The sequence below is a fragment of the Thermobia domestica genome, chromosome 9, assembly GCF_964235325.1.
Source record: "Thermobia domestica chromosome 9, izTheDome1.hap1.1, whole genome shotgun sequence".
Lineage (NCBI taxonomy): Eukaryota > Metazoa > Arthropoda > Insecta > Zygentoma > Lepismatidae > Thermobia > Thermobia domestica.
Genome location: NC_137462.1, coordinates 196,856,579 through 196,877,216, shown reverse-complemented (window position 1 = coordinate 196,877,216; position 20,638 = coordinate 196,856,579). Strand labels below are relative to the sequence as shown.

The 20,638-nt window shown below is 35.1% G+C and overlaps 1 long non-coding RNA gene across 1 annotated transcript; it reads right to left on the bottom strand.

The window, feature by feature from the left end:
• Positions 1–649: 649 nt before the first annotated feature.
• On the bottom strand, positions 650–19,845 carry LOC145660526 (uncharacterized). Its single transcript, XR_014126823.1, has 2 exons — positions 19,542–19,845; positions 650–3,345 (listed from the first exon to the last, which is right to left on the bottom strand). It is a non-coding gene; the product is annotated as an uncharacterized LOC145660526 (long non-coding RNA).
• Positions 19,846–20,638: the final 793 nt, after the last annotated feature.

The window sequence follows — 20,638 nt, the reverse complement described above, 5'->3', positions numbered from 1 at the left end:
TCATGAGACTATGGAGACATCTGAACGGATAGTATAAATAAGTCTTTACAGGAATACATATCTGAAACATTTAAGTAATCCTTCCAAACTCCATTGGACGCCGAAAATTAAAACGTACGTCACGTACCATATGAGTAAAAAGCATCTAAAAAAAATCTATAGAAGGCTCAAAATTGATCTGTATAGCATTTCGCTTCCAAGAAATAATATGAATATATTTTCCTTAAAAAGTTCAATTTATTGTTTAAAAAAAGAAAAACAGCATAAATTATAATTAAAATATTAGTAAATACGTACAAAACTATGGATTCGCGAACAAAACAAATGAAATGGAAGAATGATTTTTTAATGAAAATTTTAGTGCATATTTGGAAACATTTTCATGGGTTGTCTTTGTTGTTTTCAAATCATTCAAAGACATTATGACATGAGTGTAATTAATTATAAATATTTACAATTTTTGTATAATTACATTTAGACAACACTTGAAACCAATAGAAATAGCCATTTTAGAAATCACTTAAAGTTAGCACTAAACGAACACACACACACACAAAAGTTGTGAGGTTTTGTCTTACATGTTACTAGAAAATATCATAGCTTCAGTCATGTTACTCAGAAAACTTGCTAAGAATTACTCAATTCAGTGTTCGAGACGTGACTTAGTCCTTATTGTTTTATTTTATTTTACCAAAAAAAAAGAAAAAAAAGCCCGTAAATAGCTTTACATTTTCAGCAATTTTTTTTGAAAACTTGTAATGTTAAGTAAAAAGCGCCAAAAGACGAATGCAGAGAATACGTTGCAATAAAATTTGGTAATGACTGTAGTTTGTTTCCTACTCACAGCAAGATGATGGAAGTCAGATCCTAATACTAAACTCGATTCCAGACCAATATTTAATTAAGATATAAGATCTCGACTGTTGCTTTCCTTTTATGTGTCTGCCACATCCTCCATTGAGAGAAAAAAAAAAAACAGCCCAGTTTAATTTAATTAATAATTATCAATTATAGCTTCTGCCTAGTTTCTATAATATACTATTTTTTGCATACTGTTTACCTGATTTGATTTTTTTTAAAAAAACTGTAAAAAATCTGAAGTCAGTCTGCAATAGAGTCGACAGCAACAATTTAACGATACTAAAGTACTATTATTATTATTATTGTTATTATTATTATTATTATTATTATTATTATTATTATTATTATTATTATTATTATTATTATTATTATTATTATTATTATTTACATGTAACCAAACGTCTCTAGCTCTCTCAATGAAATTTTGTAGTAGAATTAACGAAATTATTAAGACTTTTCTGGTGTATTTAACGTTAGTTATTTCTTCCAGATAATTAAGTTTGTCATATTACCTAATTTTAGTGGGTACCACCCGATTTTCAGGTCCTATATTCGTTCCCTGCTTAATCATCTTTTAATCACGAAAAACCACCCGCTTTTTGGATTTGAGAAAAATCTAAGACAGCTTTGTTGATAAAGTGTTGTTATATTCAACATAAACCGCTACATTTCTGTGTCAATCTCAATCATGATTGAGCGAAATTTAGACTCAAGCTCAGGCTGAACAAGTCTATGTTTTTACCTAGTCTATGTGTCCACCTATCTTTATATATTAAGAAAATATTGCAAATTGAATTACGGTATCCTTAACATTTTGTTTAGAGTAGATTCATGATTAATGTTTTCTTTTCTTTTAAAATGCTTAGTATTTAATACATTGTGAAACCGTGGTAATTTTGCATGTTAGTACGATTTCAAGTAGCAATCTTTAAAAGTGATTGCAAATTTTATAAGATATGGACCAAGACTCCTAAATATTTTACCTTTCTTATGATAAAAAATTACAAATTATTTTGTTTCTTGAGAAAAAACCGTATGAACAATATCTGTCATATATCACTTGCTTTTTTTTATTTATTTATTTATTTTATTTTTTTTTAGAAACCTTGCCTTACAGATATTTTACTATAATACTTACTTAACATTTACTTTACAATTCGAGATTCACCTTTGTTGAACTTAATAAAACATTATAGGTAAAATCTAAATTTGTTTTACTTTAGTTTCGTTAGAAAAGTATATTGAAAGTATCGCTTCACAAAGAAATCACACACACACACAAATCCGAAGGATGTCAGGTCAGTATTATACACAAGTTCACATCAGTACTTACAATTTAGAATCCCCCGCTTTTCTAATTTTAAAATATGACAACCCTAATCATACTTTGTTTATGTCTTACATGTTATCTTGCATGTACGGTACCTGTATCTTATGATCACGTACTTTATCAGCCACTAACCTCAAGCATTTTGTCGTCACAGTATAATAATATTCTGTTCACTGACGGCTCTTGAGGAAAGTCGCATTAGTAAAAAAATAAATTTTATTGCTACAAGCTAAGGAAAGAAAGCTTGAGAAAACTGTATGTAAGAATTAATACATTAGGCTTGATATGTAGCGATAAAATTTACATTTTTAGCAATGTGACTCCCCTCGACAGTCGCCACTGATTCCACTACACCTTGTATTTTCCAAGTATTGTCTCGTAGCCCTGACTGGCGGTTAAGTGAATCTATGAGTGAGTAAATTTATATTGCCTTATGTCTCGAAGTACACATTTCAATTTACATTGAACACACACAGCACACTTACAAAATCACATTAAACTTAATCGTACATTGAGCATAACTGAGTAGCCAAACCGAGGCGCAGTACAGGTAGAAAACAACATAATGGCACAAATTCTAACGCTGCATATCCAACAGAGGGCACGCACAGCGTAGAGCAAGCAATTGGTGATTTCTAGCTATAGTTATTCAACATCAAAGACCTTTATCCTTTCTACAGTATTTCATCCTGCCTCTCCTTGCGTTGGCTTGGCTACCTGCAGCTGCGGTTAATATGTAACGTAGTTAACACTTTATTACGTTTTTTAAAAAAATATATTTTCTCCGAATCGCTCACAATATTAGTCAATTGCCATTACTTAGTGTGAAAACATCCCTTTGGCCCCATTACGTCCATACGCAGCAGGTTATTTCGCACATTCATTGAATGATTGGAGATTAACGCCATTTTTCAGCACCAAGGCTACATAGGTATGAGACCGACTTTAAGGGAGAATTCAAAAGTCATGTATCAGCTCTTCGTTGATGATGGTGTTCTTTGAAGATCAAGAATAAGGATTTGTCTTAAGACATCCGCATGGTTGAGGACAACACGTACTTCCGCCTTGACAATCAGAATCCTTGGTGCACGGTCCAAGACACGAAGAGATAAAGTATAGCAACTTTGGAGGTGGACAGCCGGAGGGAGTCACAACTAAAAGAGAAAGAGAAAATAACATTAACAAAAAATTTTAAAAATAAATATAATAATTATTGTTGCTGATTTTGTTTTCTAATTAACATTGATTCTTTAAAGCAATGGTTCTCAACCATTTCGAGCCTAGCGTCCCCCATCATCTTAATACCCAATCCATCCATTCACAAGACTGAATGCAACACTTGGATAAAGCAAACTAATAACCAGACAAAGACTTCTTCAATTCTTATATTAGCATTCTTTCCCGTTACATTTCCCTTACATCAAAATCGCATAAATAGACTATCGTCCCGTTTAATTCCAGGGCCCTTTTGGAAACGAGAAAGCCCACGTTGAGAACAACTGCTTTAAAAAAAATTGAATCCTTCAACAAATGCAAAGCTACTTCTGTGGTTCAAACATGAACTCACTCATTTGTGATGTTAGTAGATTTAATTCAATACATTCATCTTACAGAAACATCCTCCAGAGCGGAAAATGCGGCCCCCTGAAAGATTATATCCGGCCGGTAACATAATTTCTAATATGATGAATGTAAAGAAGGGCAGGATTACTTCGAAAGAGTTGTATTAGAAATAGCTTTATTTAGGGGGAGCAAGCAGAGGAGCTGACTCAGTTTTTCGCGAGAAATAGTTAGTTTTGTGTGTGTGTGTGTGTGTGTGTGTACAGAAAAGGATAGTTTTATATTACTTGACTTACAATAAATTGCATCATGTCCTGGGGCAGAAAGAGGGGGAAGGGTTAGTTATCAGGGGACCAATCACTTGTTCTCTTCTGACATCGTCACCGATTGAAAACACATTGACAGATGAACATCTAATTTAACTTCTGAACATCAATGCCTCCCGATTCGACCCTAATTATGAGAAACCCCAAACATTAATAACGCTTATCATTACATGAATTTTGCAAAATGTACCATTGTTATTCTAGTAAATTATACTGCCTTGCCTATTTTTTTCTTTGCCTCTCTTTTAAAAGAGTTTGCCCATCACTACTATTGAGGATAAATGTTTGTTCTGTTGGTTATGCTTCCCTTTTTCTTCCCCACATTTCAAATATCCGCTCAATTCCAACTTGACGACATATAATACGAAACTTTAGAATGAAGTCTTTTTAAATTACTGTACTACATATGTACATAACTATCCGTTGTTATTAAGATAGAACAGTATCTCTATTGGAGTAAAACGAGAACTGTAACGCTGGACCATTTACGTTTACTTCAGAATAAATAGAAGCTAAATGAGTAATGACGTAGACGCCATTTGGGGGGTATCAGAGATATCAACTGCTCTAAACGTCACTATGATTTATCCATCTACTGGAAACCATCCAAGGAATTAGGTGTTGAACTTGTCTTCTACTTTTTCGAGAGGAGACAGTACATCTACAAATTCGCTCTATTCATACAATCAGAGGTAATGATGATAACATTTATTCAGAAAACCGTTGAAAAGTGTCAAATTTGCAATCCCTTGTACCTTTCTACCTTTTTATTCAAAATGCTTCATACCATGGTCATAGTATTCGACACTGAGATACATTGCCCAAACGCTATCACTTGCGTTATTAGGCGTCCAAAATTTGAATGTTTGTGGTTTTTAATGATACTGTAGCGTAATTAGTTTGTATCAAAGTTTCCGCTTAACACATACAGATTTGAAGTAGGGTCTGTGTGATAACCTGATGTAGTGGTATTTTAAAAACATATCTTCGTTGGCTTGGCAACACTGTTAATCTGGTGGTATTGCAGGATATGTTAAAAAATATCCACTGTAAAGTATTTGCACGGTGCAAAATTTCAGTACTTTTTGTTAATTAGTTTAAAAGTTACAAGGGCGTTTCAAGATAAATGGTCCACCATGTGTTTATATACTAGCTCAAATACCCATTCTTCGCACGGGGAAAAGGTCATGGAAAATACATGGAAATTTGTATTTGAACACCTCCCTTTTGATACACATTTTAATGAAATTGTAATTATAAAAACCTATAAATCTTGTACCTTGATAAATTTTGTACCATCTACTTCCTTAGGATGCACCCTTTAATCAAAGTAGCATGATAAAACTCAACTTGAGGTAGGTACTAACTATGTTCTAAATATCATTTGAAACGGTTCAGTCATTCACTTTGCTGTAATGGGATCACGAACAACAGACAACGTTAATTTCAATGTCGCGAAATCAATTATAGAAATTGCCCCCTTCTCCCCTTAAAAACAGCATTTTCGAAAACTCCAGAACCCCTTTTCTCGTGTCGATATATTTAACTAAAGTTGGACTTAAGTGTCATCGGGTTTGTCACCAATCAGCTTATTGACCCGGAAAACTACGCATTTGATAGTAATCTCGATCGTTTTGGACATTTCAGTTTTCGTCTTTTTCCACTCCGCATGCCGATAATGACTGAATTTGGACTTAAAGGGCATCAGGAATATCACTGTTTATCTCAGAGAACCCGAAAACTATGTATTTGACACTTGGGCACAATTTAATGTTAACGAGAGCTCCTCCGTGGCTAAGCGGTTAGCGTACGCGCCTTTGGCGTGGGAGGCCCGGGTTCGATTCCCGGCGGGAGCTCATGTGGTTCGGATTCCACGTTAATCAGTAGTTCCGCGTCTCATATAGCCTCGCTGCTGAACGGGATGTTAAACTCAACTCAACTCATTTAATGTTAACGAACTTTCTTAATTCTCAATTTAGGAAAGGCGCCCAATGTTTTTAGTCATTGTTCCAGCTCTTCCTTTTGCCACCAAATCCCACTAAAGTAGTTTTATCATTTTTAGAGCATTTTATAAAAGCATTCCACCTAATAATTTTTAAACTGCTATTTTTAAGTTCTTTCTCAGTAGGTAGCACGCTTACTTCTTTCTTTCCACTTCCTGTCACTGTCACAGGACGACCATTTGGTTAATTAAAACTTTATTAAGCGATTTGGTATTTGTATTAGGTTCATGCGAATGAAATATCCGCTTCAACTGTGTTATTTCCAAAGGTAAAATAAATACATGAATAAGTAAATAATGAAACTATAATATATGGTTAATCAAAATAGTCGCGGTCTGAAAAAACACACACCTTTGCAATCGCTCAGGCAATGACCAGTGGCGGACTTATCTATGGTGCCGCCTCTAGGTACTATTCGGTCGGTCGCTCCTTTGTGTTTCGGTCTCAACGTAATAGGCGATTTTTAATTTTCCTTCATTGGCACGCTTTTATTCATGCCTTTGTCTAAGAAAGGCATAGTGAAATAAATTGCTTTGAATTTTTATTAATACGTTTTGAGATGAAAAAAATGCCATTTACAGGGCCGGATTTAGCATTTTGGCGCCCCTAGGCCCAATAATTTTTTCCGCCCCCTAGTCTGGTTAAAGTTACTTTCCTAAAAACCTTTATTAAAAAATTACAGCCAGTTCTCCCGTGTTTGAGATCAATGTTGTAACGAAGTTGATGCATAATGTTGAAAAATAGTTTAACTTTACTAACAATTATTTGTTCCAATGAACTTCAAAATCAGAATGCTTTATTAGCCTGATTTTTTCTAATCAATTCAAAAAATATGTTAAATTATGGCTATTTATTTTTATTTCTAGATATTTTATTATTTTTTTTCTCTTGGTCGTGCGCCCCCTGGTAGCTTGCGCCCATAGGCCCAGGCCTATTGGAAAATCCGGCCCTGGCCATTTAGGCGAGGAGAGTGAATATGCATAAATTAAAAGTTGGACGCAATACCGTTCCTAGCGAAATTCGATTAAAATTTGCTTAGTCTATATTATGTACTATATTTTAACGTAATATATTATAAAAATATTCATATCTTCACTTCTCATTCGTTGGTGAAGAATATTCAAAATAAGATAACTCACAAGATTTGTAAGTTTTATTTATTGCACCTAAGAAGTATTACTTTCTTTTTTAAAAAAAATTCAAACAGGAGAAATTCACTTAAACTCATATTTTTCCTTTCTGATATAATAATTTATAATGATAATAACAGTGTAAAAAATTATAACATTCTTTGTATGTGGAACATAGTATTGCCAAACTCTTCGCCATTAAGGATCTCGGCTTCAACGTTAAGAATTGCAAGATAATTCAATTTTTCTTCCTTTAGAACAGAACATAGATATGACTTAATCCTCTTTAATGACAAAAAATGATCTTTCTGTGGAAGAGTTGCGAACCGCAGTACACAAATACATTCTCAGAACTACATATATCTTCATTAGAGAATGTACCCTGCAAGTTCTCTTCTCTCAGGAATTGCACATAGAAAGAGGTGTGCATTCGATATTATTGCACTTCATCAAATGCACGCATTCACTTCCAAATGATGACACTAGGTTAACACTGTAACCGCTTTTGCATAACTGCATTTGATTACAAATTTAGTATCACACTGTTACAAATACTAGTTACGAACTGACAAGAGATAAACACACACAACATCACCTTTGCCACTAGAAACACTGGTACTGGCACACTGACAGTCAGTGTTGCCAACACTCAAACTTGTATAGTCGCTGGTTAGGTACAAGAAAGTAATTAGTTTGTAGCCAAATGAAACAGTTTATTGGAATCGCAGTTTATGACACCCTTAGTTTGCGTTGCTGTTTCTTGTGAGGGAAGTCGCGGTGTTTGTACAGTAAAGTGGGGCCAGAATTTTCTGCCATGAAAACGTTGAAGCTGGAATATCACTGATTTCTTTTTCCTAACACGAAATTCGACTTTATGACATCTTCTATAAAATATGGCCCTTGTACTTAGATAAATGTTAGTTAAGGTAGACCCTAGTACTAACGTAAATGCTAAAATTGATACAGAACGATACAAAATACCATTGCCGACATCATAAGACTGTTTGATTTCGTACTCAACCGTTTTGTGCCTTAAAATTGTGTTGACCTCTACTATAAAAAGGGGGCCGCGGTGGCTTAGTGGTAGAGCGTTCACCTCCGGTGCTTGGGGTCCCGGGTTCGATTCCAGCCCCCGCCAAGTGAACTTTGTGGAGGACAAACACCGTGTGCGTGGGTTTCCTCGGGGTTCACCCGTTTCCTCCCACTTTCTTCATTCCACGATTGCATTCATTGCTCATCATCACCGTCTCCTTTAGCCTAACCGGCATAACCGTGGGACGCAAAACTCAAAGATTTCATTTTTCTACTATAAAAAGGCCATACTTGACCCTAACCCTATAATCAAGAAATTTATTTTAATTTTCCTACACTTCGCGCTCCTATTATTTTCCAAAAATATGTTTCAAAGAAATAAAATCGTAAAATAATCACAAAACATCAAAAACTGAGCAGTAAGATTGATGAATATTACAACTTTATTGTGCTTTCTGCAAACTCATAGCAGACTACAACTACTAGGCAGTAAGATCATCAGACTATCCACATCACAAAATGCGTCGTTGCCTTATTCACTTTGTGACTAGGAACTATATAGAAGGCTATGCTATAGCCTAGTATATTAAAGGCTGGTACGGAATATTTCATTGATGATTTTTTTTAAAATAAACTCTCTCAATGAAATTAAATTGAGGGTCACATTGACAAACTGTAAGTATCAATGTTCCTATAATTTGCTGGTAAAAAACAAACTTCTTCCGGCTGCCGCCCCTCAAAGGCTGCGCCCCTAGGCACGTGTCTAGTGTGCCTAATGGTAAATCTGCCCCTGACAACGATTGAATTCCATGGCGAAAGATGTACGTATCGAATCTTCGATGTAAAGAAGTTCGATGTAAGACGTTCCTCCACCTGATCTTCACGGAAGTTCCCTCCAAAGAAGTGATTGAGATACTGGAATAGGTAAAGTCAGGAACAGAAAAGTCGGGGGAATGCGGTGAACGACAAAGGGTTTCGTACTGAAACTCATGGAGAGCATGTACAGTACCGAGTTTGCACGACAGCGCTGTCGTGCAACAGGAAGACACCATGTCTGTTGATCACTGCTGGATGCTTGGGGACAAGTTTGCGGTACATTTCATGGAGTTCAGTATTGTAATAAAGAAAAAATCCAATGCGGGAAACTTTCCCGGTTATTTCTTACACACAAAGAACTGCACCCACCTCCATATGGCACCTCTTTTTGTCTGGCGTTAACCTATATGGCACCCACGAATCAAACTTTTTCACCCTACCGTTCGTACCGTTTAAAGCCGCTGAACTACAGTGATAGAGTGTATGCCTAACTCATCTGTAATGGCACGAACATTTTTGCGAGGGTGTGCTTCCACGATGTTTCTGCGGAGTTAATCTGAACATGATGCTGGCTGTAGTCCACGGGACCCATTTTGAAGTACTGTGTCATTGGAACGAAATTTGACAAACGAACCGCAAATTGTGTATTTATTCGACATTCCTTGCCCATATGCAATTTTAAGGGTATTTTTTGCGGCTTGTTGTTGCCCAATTTGAATTCGAAAAGAAATACCAGTCGTAAGTATGTATTCTCTACGGTACACTTTCATACGACATGCTCAACAACGGGGTACATCCTGTCCGACTGGGAATCCCAGCTTCTTTGTATGTCATTAGGCTCGTCACTTTAGTCCATACCTGTGTTGTGTTGCTGAGGTTAATTTTCTACTAGACGCCAAAGTGGACATTTCATTCGCACCCACCTACTATATTGTGAAAGCAAAGATCAGGTGTAAAACGCCATTTTTTCCTACTAATTAGGATAATTAGTGAGCTATTAATGGTACACGAAGTCTTTCGTCACGCCACAGTAATTTGGTGTTAACAATCTTAATTTTAATGGAAACATTAAAATTTGAAAGCAATCTACGAATTTGAGCTTCGTTTTGTTTGTTCGGATCATATAGTTCTCTGTCAGCACCAATGCTGTATGATACATGGAACTAAACTTGTACGTAAGTTTCAAATCACATTACACCGGAATTTGAGCTTCTTCACGGATATATTCACTTAGGACAGATACTCTGAGTTTATTTAAGACTCTTCTGTCTTGTATCAGCATTATTATTTCTCAAATTATTTAGTGAATGTTTAGTTTTAAAAGTTTTAGTGGCTGATTTAGTCCACTCAATGGAGGTTATAAATGAACTGAATCCTCATACCGTTTCTCCGTTTTAACGATGAAAGTAAATAAGATATTAATTGTTCTGTTCCATAATCATCCCCACAGATCATAGACGCAAGGTGTTTTTTTTTTTTTTTTTTCGACTATTGTCGAGACATTTTCTGTTAATAATACCCAGCGATGATTTCAGATTTTCTCCGGGGAATTTCAATATACTGGTGGAGGAGGTGGAAAGTAATATTACGAAAATACTGGGAATCCACATTGAGCATGATAGGATAGGGAATCCACATTGAGCTCCGAAGGGAAATTCCTCCCGGGCCACTCCTTGCAATCATCACTGATACAATCTACAACGCACTGAGAAAAAAAAAAAAAAAAAGAACTATGTGGCGTGCATAAAAACGCAGGTTACATTTCTAAATTTTGTAGTTTTTGGACTTGACTTATACAGCAAACATATAACTGAAGAAGTATATATTATATGTACTTTCCGTATAAGTGTTCCGAATAAACGTACTTTCCGTACAAACTAAAGACTGTATGTAGGCGGTCAGGATGTCACATACAGTTGGACTGACGTATGTGACTACATATGTATATATATGTAATATACAGAAAACTGTTAGATATCAGACATCCTGCAGTGGCATGGTTTAACATCTAAGCGGGAAAAATGGCAGTACATATATAGCATGTGGATAACGTATGCTCAATACTGATTTCTGTAGTAAATATAAAGATTCCGTATATTTGTGCAATATACCGCTGTCCGGATAATGGATTTTTTTCTGTATGTTTAGTGAAATGAGAACACCAGAGACTGTTTACAGCAGAAAAAATGTACTGTTACTAGATGCTTCAAATACACTAACAAAAGAAGCAATACAGTAAAATAATTTACAGTAAATTCAATAATACAGTAAATTCGGTAAAATAATTTACGTTCTTCCGATTTACTCCTTGCGAAATATTTTTATTGCAGGTTTGTACGCTAGGAATGATCTGGGGATTTGCAAACTTTTAACAGGGGACCATTTATACTGTCCCAACGTAAGTGAGCCTTTAGATCTGCTTCATTTGTGTGCGGAATTGTATATAGGGTTTTTGAGGTCTCTCTTTAGGAAGGAGAGTTTGCGTGCGCACTTCTGGGCATATGTTCGATTGGATTAATTTGTATTTAACATTTCTTCTCAGCATCGAGGTTATGTAAGACGAGACCCAATATTTAAAGTGGAATTATAACTACTACTTACGATTATATAATTACAATGATTAGGATTAGAAATTAGATTTCTCGGCTTTCAGCATCTATAGGAGCGTTTCCCAACCTTTTTCAACTTGCGGCACACTTCAGGGTAACTTGAATTCTCGCGGCACACATATTAATTATTATTATTATTATTATTATTATTATTATTATTATTATTATTATTATTATTATTATTATTATTATTATTATTATTATTATTTGAAAATATAAAATACTGTAGTATTTTTTTCTGATTACTGACATCCTTCTCACAGAGAAGAAAGCTCGATCACTGTTTTTTCCAAGTAGTAAATCATTATGCTTATTTTTCATTTTAATTTAAAAATAGAAAACAACTGCAATCAGATATAGGGCTCAAGTTGTTAAAAATACACTTTCTTTTTCGAAAACTGTATCCAACCTTTCATTAAGAAGGAGGATCACTAAACAACGAACGAACAAACAAATCTCTTTTACTTTTAAAACACAAATGTAGGTAATTCGTATGCATGTTTACTTTGCCGGAAGGATTGAAGAATATTTTAAAATTTCAAGTTACGAAATAGTCCGCAACAATAAAGAAGTAATAATGGTCATTACAATGATAACAAATACTTTTTTTTCAAAATTAGAAAAGCACAGAAAAATGTTCTACAGAAAATTTCAAATGTTCTACAGAAAAGTAACACAGTATGAAACTTTAAATTTTAGATTCATAGTAGTAATGTGAAATACAAATATTTCTTTTTCTCTATGTCTTGCAATTTGATTGCTTTAGAATCAATAATTTTGTTTCGATTTCCTCGCGGCACACTAGCGACCCATTCGCGGCACACCACTGTGCCGCGGCACACCGGTTGGGAAACGCTGATCTATAGTCATATTACGCCATCACGTATAAGGGATGACGTGCCCCGACACTCACACTGCCCGGGGAATCGGGGTGGAAGAAAGAAGAACGGAAAAAAGGAAGCGGACTGGGGCCATTAAGTGAAATACCATTCCAGCATTTGCCTGGTGTGAATGAGGAGATCTGAAGAAGCTTTTTACACTTTTACGATCGAGTGTCAACACCAGGAATTGAACGCAAGACCGCTTGCACCAAAGGTGAAAGTTTACGCGGGACCGCTTCTTTATACCCAAGGTATGTACCGTACCCCTACCAATAATCGAAGCGGAACCATGCGAATTGAAGCGCTCGCATTAGCCACTCGGCTACGAAGAGGCATTTAGTGTAGGTACGCTTACCACACTTTGAAATCCATACTCTTGGACCGGGTTTCTTATCCTAGGGTCGCGAGCTCTACACGGTTCGCGAGAAGAATACGTGAAAGTCGTGAAGGAAGATAAAACAGAAAAATGTAATTAGAATCTAATAGCGTTAAAAAAAAACTAAGGATTATTTTTAATTTCTTATTTTCATAAACATATTTTTATATCCATATATTACATCATAAACAAATATAGCAAAACATCTTAAACAAAATTTTGAGGAATTAAGGAGTAGTGAAAAAAAGAATTGCAATGGAAAAGGAATAAAAAATAGTGAAAAACTGGATATCGAAGTAGACGAAAAATGCAAATACAACAAAAACTGCACATTAAAACAATTCAAAATTAAGGTTATTCACGAATACAACTGTAAACAATAAGCAGCAAAATCAAAAGGTTATTATAAATCGGTAATTACTTACGGAAAATTGCTGAGAAGAATATGAGATAAAAGGATTCGTGATATGAAATAGGTTGAGAAAGCCTGCTCTAGGATTTTTATTATTATTATTATTATTGTGAAACGTAGATTGTGTGATTTGGAACAGTCCATATATTGTGAGGGTTGATTTTACAGAGATAATTAGTATATTATGATCAAAAGATGTTTCAAGTGAGTGTAACATCCTAATCCATAGTAAGAATTGTCACGATGAGTCTGTGCATTACAAAAACTGAACACTTTCAGCCCTTTAAATTCTTCCCAATACTTTTTTTTATTATTATTATTATTATTATTATTATTATTATTATTATTATTATTATTATTATTATTATTATTATTATTATTATTATTTTAACGTCCGATGATTAGCCAACGAGGCAAGGTGATAATTAGAGTTGCATACGAGACAGAATTTTCGTGATATTCAAGACGAGACAGAACTCATCCAATAGAAATAGCTATATTTTTCGAGATATCACTTTTATGAAACTTCTAGACAAGACAATCTCTACTTTTATTACATGTACCAATCCCTAGTGATTATGGTAATGGATGAAATGATGAAAGAAAATAAGAGGAAACAGGGAAATCCCAAGAAAACCCACGTTCACGCGAAGTTTCGAAGCACACACACATACAGACATATATTATGACAACTTTTACCATGTATTTAGTGTGTTATATCTACTCGAAGTACTTATTGCTTATAACATTTATACTAATTATCCCTGTAACAGCTCATCTGACATGATAGTCTGTGCATCCATCATCTGCACCGAATTCAAGCTCCGGTAATTGCTCGAAGCTCATGATAACAGTTGGCCCTGTATTTCATAACCTCGGTGTTGCATAAGGACATAAAACAATAACAAACTAAACGTGTGCTTTAATGCGTGCAGTTTCATCTTCGATTACCAGTGGAAGTCAAAATGTTTGCTATTAAACCTCCATTTTGGGACCTTTAACGGATTAATTAGGTAGATCCAACAAGCAAGTCATCCAGCCGGCAGAGCTTCATTTGTAAAATAATAATAATAATAATAATAATAATAATAATAATAATAATAATAATAATAATACTTTTTTTTAATTTTCTGCCTTTGAGGGAACAATATAAATGCATATTCTTCAGAATCGAGGAACAGGATCAAAGGAGCCGTCAATACTATTTGTGAAACAGGGGCGTCATTTAGGGGGGCAGGGAGGGGCATTTCCCCCCTGAGTTTGAGATTTATATAGATTTTATCAATAGAGTAGTAGTAAATGAGTGAAAAACGCGAAATTTTACTTATATCGAGGGGTTGCTTCCCCCCAAGCAAAATCTGAAATGACGCTCCTGTTTTGAAACTTCCAAAGTTTCTAGGGATTAAGGTTACTACGAGCTAAGAATTGAAGGTTTCCCGTCTCAAGATATTTATATATATACATCGTGAAAGTGATGTTTCATCTCGAAAATATGTGTTTCTATTGAAAGAATTCCCATCTCGTCTTGTGTCTCTCCACGAAAACCCTACATCGTCTGATCGTCTCGCCTTATGGGCATCGGACAACATACAGATCAATTGTATAACACAAATCAGAATATCCTTTTTACAATTATACTCTCCTGATGATGGTGTAGATGATCAGGAGTAGGCCTATATCGTATTTCGTTGCATTGCTCACAGTCTAACGTTCCTTTAGAACATAATTTCTCAAGCACTGTTGCATCCAGTTTTTATCTTTATTCTTTTTAATTGTGTCAAATACTATTCATTTGTACACTGAGAAAAAAATGTAGGCTGCGTACTTAAAAAGATAGGTTACATGTTTTACAGATAACTGAAAACGCATGTTTTATAATACTTTCAGTATAAGTGTTCCATCTATACGTACTTTCTGTATGAAACAAGTAGGCGGTCAGCATCTCACATACAAATGGACGTATATAACATATAGCTGACGAAGGTAACATAAGTATATGCATGTGATTTACGGAAAACTGTTAGATGTCAGACATCCTGCAACGGCATGATGTAACATCTAAGGGCAGTGCCCATGTAGCATACGAATAACGTATGCTCCGTACTGATTTCTATAGTAAGCAAGAGGATACCGTATATTTGTACAATATACTGCTGTCCGGATAACGGATTTTTCTCTGTGTAGGCTATTTGACCCAACTAATTTTCTTAATTCTCCTCTTACTCACATTTTAAAAATCTATAGTCATTCTTCATTACTTTTCCGTATTGTGTATCTGACAACTTAAATATTTATAGGGCCTATATTAAAATACTCGGTTTTGTTTGTGGCCAAGAAAAGTTTATATGTTTGTGGACGATTCTATGTTTGTGGATGTGTCTATGTTTGGGGCCAATTCTTTTGGCAACGATATCTCGGAAACCAGAAGCTGTAGAAAGATACGTGCAAATTTTGTGTAGATTTGAATATTTAAATCTAATCTAATCTGATCTAATTGAATATTTAAAAAAATGCAATTATTTCTTTATTACACTTTTTAGGGGTATGATGATATGAGAAAAAAGCGGTATACCAATACACGATTTTCACTCATACCTATTCTGTCTATCAATACAAAACTTGGTACATACATTCCTTATCCCCTATAGTATTTTTCGAGATGCACTTGGATTGTGTGCCTTCACCCGGGGCCACTCCAGAGGGATCCAAAGTTAATAGAAGGGATTTCTGGAGGGAATTTTCCCAATTTTCCCGATTCAAGTACGTTATGGGGCCCCAATAATAGTATCTTTGGAAAGCTTGTTTTATGCTGAAGAGAATGAACTCATGGTTTATAGTCTATAAACCATGACTTTCCAATGAATATCGTTGATGCAATAGCTATTTCACTGCAAGTATACGATTTTCTATATACTAACAGAGTTAATAGGCCCCAGGGACCTACTCCGCTGTCCATATGGCACCTATTTTCTTGTGTATGAACATATCTTTGTTATGTTTATCGAATGGACTAGGTTTGATTTGGATGTCCGGATGACACGTTCATGTCCGTTTCTTGTTAGTTCAGATCATCAATTTATCAAGGACAATTGAACAGTTCGGTAATTTTGTCAACTGAATCTAAAAATAGCACGAGTTTCAACTTACAGACTATAATTCTTCTGACATTTTGGATATATGACAATGTCAATTTTTTGCACCTAATATCAGAATTTAATACATCACTGGAGGCCCTAAAGCCATTGGATAATTTTGCGATGGGGGAAGGGGAGGTACAAAGCCAGTTTGACAACCAGTGTTAATATAACTTCCCTGTTGTAGAACTCCAGAGACGCCACTGACCTCAACGATCCCATAAGCTGATGCTGAAATTTAGAAAGCTACACAGTTGAAACTCGACACTGCATCTAGTGCGAGCAGGTGCGCACTCAGAAAAATTTTGTTGGGGGGTCTAATGCTAAAAGCCACTACGTCTATGTAGTATTGAACGGGTATTATTCTGTACTCGATAAGTAGGGTTGCCATATGGCCGTATTTTGTACGGATTGTTTGTATTTTTGGGTCCGTGTCCGTACCGTACAAAGCATGAAATACGAAAATGTCAGTATTTGACAGTTTTCGGAGCTGCCCGAAAGTTTCCGAGACGGAAATCGCTAAAATCTCGGGTAAAAAGAATTGTGTTTTCATCACATAGGTATACGGTAACTTATATTTTAGTAACTATTAATAACGTTGGTTATGTTTTTAAGAAGTGTCTCATTTTTCCATTCCAGGGTTCTTTTGGTTAGATTTGATATACGTAATCTAATGGCATGATTTATTATATTCGTGTTAATGGAAAAAAAAATTATAAAACATTAGTTTCCAATAGTGTTTTAAAAAAATGAAATGAAATCTTTCAGTTTTACGTCCAATAGTGTTTTAAGTATTACAGTAAATAATTGTGTGATACCGGTAACATAAAAAGGTGATTTTTAGGTAAGAAATTTTAAAATATTTATTCTGTGTTGGGCATCGTATCTTTGATGGCTTGTCATTTTAAGGCTTGTCCGTATTTTGGATTAAAAAATTATAGCAATCCTACCGATAAGTAGTGTAATTGTAAAATATTTTCAAAAAAGATTATAGAACTAGATTGTTTTTATAAGAGAAAGAGTACACCCAGATAGCACGTAAGCTTAAATCAAGGGTCGCTTTCCCTTGATTTTGGCTTAGCAATGTACAGTTGATGCGACAAGCGACAATCAACGTTTATTTTAGCTCGTTTTTAACTTGAAAAGAAGCTTGAATTTATCAACTTTCTACTATCAAGCCTATTTCAAGCTTGGTTCAAAGCGTTTGACGTTTGTCGATTGTTTAGAAATTGGAGCCATCTGTAGGATTGGTGAATAGTCTCAGAGATTTGGCGCTTCATTTCTCGCGAAAGGCACGTTTCAGGACCAGGCCGATACAGATTTTATCTGGGCCTCTTTGACTATTACTTCATGTTTCACAGGCCAATTCAAATCGTAAGATTTGGGTCATAGTGTCTATTACAATTTAATTCTTTTGCCTTACAGTGTCTATTACAATTTATCATTTCAAGTGTAGCACATGCCTGATATGTCTTGTTTATTGCAAGCTTCTCAGTAAAGCTTGACACAAATTTATTTCTGCACGTGAGAAAATGATTCAAATGGTTGGCGTCATGTATAATGTTTGATATGAAGGTTAGTATAGTTTTTTTTTTTAAATATAAATATATATTGGGGAATCCATACCATACTTACTATTAATAGTAAACATAGTAGTAAGCTATGGTTAGGGGAAACCATACCATACTTACTATTAATAGTAAACATAGGTAGTAAGCTATGGTTTCTGCAATATTTTTAAAAGAATGCCAATAAAGTGGTGGCAATATTCAAACACCCTCAGATGGCAAAAGAATACACACCATCATTTATGTAACTTACACATTGAACATTATACTAACCTTCACATCAAACATTATACATGACGCCAACCAGCTGAATCATTTTCTCACGTGCAGAAATAAATTTGTATCAAGCTTTACTGAGAAGCTTGCAATAAACGAGACATATCAAGCATGTGCTACACTTGAAATGGAAAGCTTGAAATAAACTCGAGGTGACAAGCCTGTAGCAAGCATTATGTACCAAGTTTGAAATAGACTTGAGATCACAAGCCTGTAGCATGCTTTATGTATCAAGTTTGAAATAAGCTTGAGGTGACAAGCTTGAAACAATCTTACAGTATAAGCCTACAATATGCTTGTCGCCTGTCAACTTCGTCGCTTGAATCAGTTTTGATATACGCTTACAGACTTGTCATAACAAGCTTGGAACAAGCTTATATTCTTGTCACGACAAGCTTATGTCATGCTTGTGACAAGCTGTTTCTGCTATCTGGGCAGATGAAGTGTAAGATCAAATGTTCGTGCTACATCAACCATTCCCCTGTGAAACAAGTATAGTTTTATTAAGAAAGGGTACAAGTGTATGTTGAGTTAGGAAGTTTTGGGGGTCTGGACCCGCTGGTCCTCTTGTGGGTACACCCCTGGGTGCGAGTACCCTTATGAGATCGAGGTTATTAAGGTAGACGGGGTAGTTTATTCGCAAGAAGATTACGTAAAAATGTGTAGAATATTGATGTGGGAACTAAACTTTAGGGTATATCAAGAAAAGAAAAGACCATCAGTGGCGGCTCTTGAGGGAAGTCACATCCATAAAAAAATAATTTTTTATCTCTACAAGTGAAAGGAAGAAAGCTTACTTAATGTTGCTAATCCATGCATACAGCTTCCTGAAGCTGTATAAAACTTTTTTCTTTAGCTTCTAGAGAGAAAATTTATTTTTTTTAACCGATGTGACTTCCTTCAAGAGTCGCCACTTTAATCATGCTTAATATTGATTTAAGTTCTTTAGTTTTAACGTCCATCTGATTATGCCTTGGAAGTCAAAGGAAGAATATGATAAATATAAATGAATGATGATAAAAGAATTGGCGAAATTGAAACGGAAGAAATTATTTCTCTTGAGGTGGAGCGCTGTACTACCATTTTGCAGTACTTCACCTCTCCCTCTTAAACAAGTTTCATATTGTGTGGTAGTAAGACACACACTTATTCATTGTGTACAAGAATATAGGAAAGTGCATGGGACAATACAAGCAAAGCATTTATAATTATGATATGTTTACTTACCATCACAACAAAGCTTGAAAAATCTGCAACAAAATGAACTATTGATGTCACTACAAGAACTACATGTTTCGCTCTCAGGTCGAGATAGAACTGCTAAAAATAAGCACATCATAACGACACAGTGAACAACCAACATTTCTTTAATGTTCATAGCGAAAGTTATTCTTTCTTACTAATAAAATAACGTAGCCACGCCGTTAGTACGAGATATCCGGAGGCGCACAATACCTCGTATCTTTCTTTTCCCCCCCTGTCCCCGTGCTCTTCCCCTAAATGCTGGGATTTCCCATTCTTGCATCAACTCGAGTGTTTACATACAAAACACGTAACGATTAAACGTCTGCTGAAAACGAGTTGCTAATTTCAAACACATAGACCAATAGGTTAGTGACTTACGCAAGACTTAAGTGAGCTTTTTTAACGCACAATGCAAAACAAACTTCCGAACAATATTATCTTTATTTGTTTTTTTTGTTTGGTTACTTCTTAGCAGAATATATTGGTCATTGGGAAAATTTTAAAGGCAAAACCCATTGGAATTTACGCGAATGTCGTTCATTGAATTTACAAAATGAAGGTCAACAGAAATACGCGCATTTAGATCATTGGTGCAGTAAATAAACAAGTACTTCACACGTGAGTAAAGCCGTAACCAGGAAGAGTTCACACCTCCGTCTAACCTCGACTCGAACATAATTGAGAAAAAAAAAAAATGAAATGAAATCTTTAAGGTGGATCACTACCCTGAAGTCAGTATAGGCATTAGTTCATTGCCTTAACCAACTCGTAAAGAAATGGCACATATTATAAATATTGCACTATAAAATAGAGTTACGCGTCAGCTACAACATAAGATACTATTTCCTCTGATTATGCATTCTGTTTCCTAAAAAAGTAACATATAAGAGGAAAACTTGATGAGTTTTAAGATGAGTAGGCAAGATGGCGCTTGCTGTTAGATTTTGCTACTCCTGTGTTCAATTTTATGAAATTTTTACCTACAAGCATAAATTATTTTATAAGTAGTTGTCTCATTACGGAATATGGATATTATATTACCATTTTTCGTGTTATGTTTTACATTTTATCCAAATATA